Raw genomic sequence first — 5,000 nt, forward strand, 5'->3', positions numbered from 1 at the left:
TATATATTTGTAGATGTAACTTCAAGTGGATCATCGGCGGAATTTCTTCCTCCGTCTCCTGTCTCTGAAGAAGAGCTTTGCTCGAAACGTAAAACCACCTTTCTTTCCTTCCCTGAGCGTCTGCTGATATTTTACACGTACCACGTCCACGCGTTGTTGATTTTTCTTGTTTTTTTGTTTTTTTGTTTTGTTTTTAATGTATGGAAATTCTTCTCTGAATTTGAGAAATAAAACAAACAAGTCCAGTCTTTCATTTCAAGAACTACTAAAATAAAATAAACCCCCACACTAAATTCCATACTCAAGAATCGAACCTGGGTTCTCATGATTGCAAAATGAATTTCCTTCCACTTGGGAATGCTTGCATTCAGGGTTATATATGTGTAGATATCCAAATTTGTATTCGCATATTTGCACTCGTTGTATGAATACACACACGCATTACTACAAACGTGCCATTCGCCCAGATTATAGATCAGGTGTGAATAATTATGTGTGTGTGTGTGTGTGTGTGTGTGTGTGTGTGTGTGTGTGTGTGTGTGTGTGTGTGCATGTGTGTGTATTTGCATGGATATATGATTGTACATGTATGCTCGTATGGATGTGTATGTGTACGTGTGTGCATGCGAGCATATGTGTGTGTATATATTTTCATGAACATATGATTGTGCATATGCATATATGTGTATGTCCGTGCGTGCATGTGTAAGTGTGTGTGTGTGTATGTGTGTGTGTGTGTGTATGTGTGTGTGTGTGTGTGTGTGTGTGTGTGTGTGTGTGTGTGTGTGTGTGTGTGTGTGTGTGTAACTCTTTTACAATAAATTATAAGAAATGAAATCGCCCATGAGAATACTTAAGTAATTTATTTTCACAGTTCCAGGTGTCTAATATCCTGCAATTAACCGAAACAGCTGACTACCGAGAGGCGCGACGGAGAGAGGAATGGCGGGTGAGTGTTTTGGATGGGTGTATAGGGTTTCCAAAAGAGATGTTGCTACAGAGAGAGAGAGAAAGAGAGAGGGAGAGAGAGGTAGTCCCTGATGGCATTCAAGAGAATAAGTAGTGGTTGGTTAGAGAATGCATTTCCATGAGTCATGCCATAAAAACGATTCTACGAGTTTAGTACCAATATTAAACGTCGTTTATTTCGTAAAAAGAAAAGAAAAAAGAAAGAAAAAGAAGAAGGAAAAAAGAAAGAAAAAGTAGATAAAGGATTTGCTCAGAAGTGATTCTATGGATTCTTGTGAAGCGCAAAGTGTCAGGTTTAGAAATATTTTTTAAAAATAAAATGTCACGGTTTAAGAACGGTGGGAAAATAGAATCGATTGCGTGTCTACACCACTTTTTGTTTTCTTTGTTCTTTAATTAGAAACAGGTATTATTAGTGTTACTACTACTACTACTACTACTACTACTACTGCTGCTGCTGCTGCTGCTGCTGCTGCTGCTATTCCAAGGTTGATTTTGTAATTCATTTGGGATCGGTAAAACAAATACCAGTTGAGCACAGGGGTCGATGTAATCGACTAGCCCCCTACCCACAAAATTTCAGGCCCTGTGCTTATGGTAGAAACGTTTACCTCACGTGTCCCTAGTTTTGTATTGTCCCTATTTACTTTGTATTCGGCCCTTGTGGTCAATAAAGAAACGAGTGTTATTATTATTATTATTATTATTATTATTATTATTATTATTATTATTATTATTACTTTAACAAAGAATCGGAGTAGTCCAGTACTGGGTCCCAAGTAAAAGGAGCTGAGGATTGCAGAGAAGAACCCATCGCCGACGGAAGTACTCGGCTTTTAGAGTAGACCGAAAACGTACTTCTTACTTGTGTGTTTTAATGTACAACCTTCTGGATAACAAACCAGTGACTATGTTAATTGGACAGAAGAAAGGGAACCGGTGGGAGGTGAGATGAAAGGATTGGCTTCTTTTTTTACAACACTGGCGGTCAATGAGAGATTATGCTACAAAACACGCAGGGATCTTCAGGCCTTGACCGACAAATACACACACACACACACACACACACATATATATATACATACATTTATATATATATATATATATATATATATATATATATATATATATATATATATATATATATATATATGTATATGTATATATTGGATTTGGTTTGCAAGATTCTTTATATAATAATAATAATAATAATAATAATAATAATAATAATAATAATAATAATAATAATAATGTATTTTCTACTCTAGGCACAAGGCCCGAAATTTTGGGAGAAGAGGGCCAGTCGATTAGATCGACCCCAGTACGCAACTGGTACTTAATTTATCGACCCCGAAAGGCTGAAAGGCAAAGTCGACAAGAAGAACCATGGAACTTTTGGGGAGCCCCATTACCTTGGGGAGCCCCATTACCTCGGCGCAGATTAAGAGTTCTGTTTTTTCAACCTTTATGTAATTTTGGAAATATTCCTTTATTTACACGTCTTTGAAGATGTCTTCTTCTTCACTTTGGGTAGCGGCGGCTTTTTGTAATCCGGAAACGACGTGGCATATATCATTCCTTCGACATGTTTCAAACTGAAAGTAATATTGTAAAAAGGACAAAAAAAAGTGTGAAGAGAAAATTCCAAACGGAAAAAAATATATCGACAAAGAAAATAACGATGGCATTTAAATAAACAGATGGAACCACAAATACAAACGCAAGTAGTGACCCTCTGGAAAAGATACAGGAAAGAAAACTGAAGAAATTTGTAATGTAAACACAGATGCTGGTAACCAAGACAATAACAGAGACAGTCCAATGTCAACAAGTTTTGACTTTAAGTTGTGTCACAAAAAAAAAAAAAAAAAAAATGCATGCCATAAAAAATTTTCTGATTATCTGAAGAAGAACGGACAATGATTAACGTGGTGTAAGGTCTTGAAAAGTGGAGTAGCTTTTAATGTGCCTTTAAAGAGACGATTAAAAGAAGTCCATGCCGATGTATGGGAAGATGTGGATTTTATCGGCTGAAGTAGGGGAATATGGATGAGTGTGCTTGATCTTTGAGACTGAGACTGAAACGAGGCAAGACATTAATCCATGTCCTCACATACCTGCTCACAAGTAAGTTGGATGGCTGGATGTCCCTGACAAGACTTCAATGAAATGTAAGCATACTAGACCAGACATAGTGATTTCCAAGAAGGAAATTATGCACAACAGTTGAAATTAGTTACCCAGGAGAAGTTAACTTGATGTTTAAGATTAGTGAAAACGATAATACCTTTGCTGAACTGATGAGAAATTTGCAGCTATTCCATTCAGACTGTAACTTTAGACATTTATCAATAATTATTGATTTACTTAGTTAGATACACTATCTTCCTCAGTAACCATATTGAGGGGGTGGTTTTCGTAATACCAGAAAGAACCTAATTGAGAGATTACAGCAACAAGCTAGCAAAAACATTGTCAAAATATGCAAAACATTCATGAAGTTCAGCATGTAATAGGATCCACTTATACAATGATATCTATGACTACGTCCCTATGTGCGTATATACATGCATGCTTATATTTATATAATACATACATACATGCATACACGACTACTCTGTTGATGGCGTCTAAATTCCAGAGGAATGATCTTGTTTCTTGGCTACAAACAACCTCTTTCGCTGCTAGTGAGAAATTCGAGAAATAAAACTATGAAAACGTACAGAAAATACGTGTATACAAACACACACACACACACACACACACACACACACACACACGCACACACACACGCACACACACAAACACGCATATGTATAAGTGTGTGTGTATATATATATATATATATATTTTTTTTTTTTTTTTTTTTTTCATAATGTTGAACCGTTAATCCAGACACATTTTTTCTCCCACCCCCTCTCTCTCTCTCTTCAAAACGTAATCCACAGTTCAGATAGGTCCTCGGCCAGTTGTTCTAGCCTTTTGCGCTAAGAGATTAACGAAAATAAGCTGACCTTTTGATTTTTCTCGGGGCAATTCATCGATCAAAGCTGAATAGCTATGAAAAATCTTTTGTTTTCGCTTTCCTTAATTTAGTTACGAATAGGATGAATACGTGAAGCCAAATAGCTTTCTTTCTCTTTGGGTCGACCCGTCTTCAATCAAAGAGCAGCTCGTTCAGTATGCTGATTAACGCGCGAGGGTAGATTTATCCTCCTTTTTATCTATTTACATTTCATTGACTTCGTCTTTCACTGGTAGTCACAGAGATGAATGAAACTGTCTTTTAAAGAATGGACTGGAGATCTACAAATAACTCGTGTGCACAAACAACTATATTGTACCAACTTAATGAAGGGTCATCTTAATAAGCAATTACAGGATTCAGTATAGTTTCTATGTAACGAATTTCACTTGCGAGACGGTGATCAATGAGAACACGAAATCACATAATTACTAACAGAATGTTTTAACCAGACAGCATTTAAGCCTGTGTCTTAATCGTTGCAGGCAGGGAAACAGATGCCCTGTTATTTATTTATTTATTTATTCTTCTTTTTTTTGTGTTTTTTTTTCTTTTATCACAATACAACGCCACAGTTTCTCGCATATGTTACAACATTCATCACCAGCACCACCAGCACCACCAGCACCAACACCACCACCATCACCACCACCATCACCACTACCACCACCACCACCACCACCACCACCAATATCTGAGTGACTCACTGACATTCTCCAAGTGTCTATTTATTTCCACAATTTACAAACTCTCATTTCCATTGTCACATGACAAAACCCCATGTACATATGTTAAAGTTCATAGGGAACGTTAAGGGATGTTGTTGTTGTTGTCGTCTCTTACTGTTAAACAGATAAAGGACCAACTACATCCTGGTTTTAAGCGTTGAGGCTTAGGCCTGCTTACATTATTATTATTATTATTATTATTATTATTATTATTATTATTATTATTATTATTAGCGCTGGATATCTTCAGTTTTTGTCCTGCACTCAGGCGGCCGTAC

General features: G+C 36.6%; 1 long non-coding RNA gene across 1 annotated transcript in view; it reads right to left on the bottom strand.

Annotated features, from left to right (window-relative positions):
- Window positions 1-2,150: 2,150 nt before the first annotated feature.
- LOC128248864 (uncharacterized) overlaps window positions 2,151-5,000 on the bottom strand; it is a 66,931-nt gene continuing 64,081 nt past the window's right edge. The window contains exon 3 of the long non-coding RNA XR_008264989.2: window positions 2,151-2,564. This is a non-coding gene — a long non-coding RNA (uncharacterized LOC128248864). The remainder of the gene's footprint in view (window positions 2,565-5,000) is intronic.

Source organism: Octopus bimaculoides, chromosome 10, assembly GCF_046866305.1.
Source record: "Octopus bimaculoides isolate indiv1 chromosome 10, ASM4686630v1, whole genome shotgun sequence".
Classification (NCBI taxonomy): Eukaryota; Metazoa; Mollusca; class Cephalopoda; order Octopoda; family Octopodidae; genus Octopus; species Octopus bimaculoides.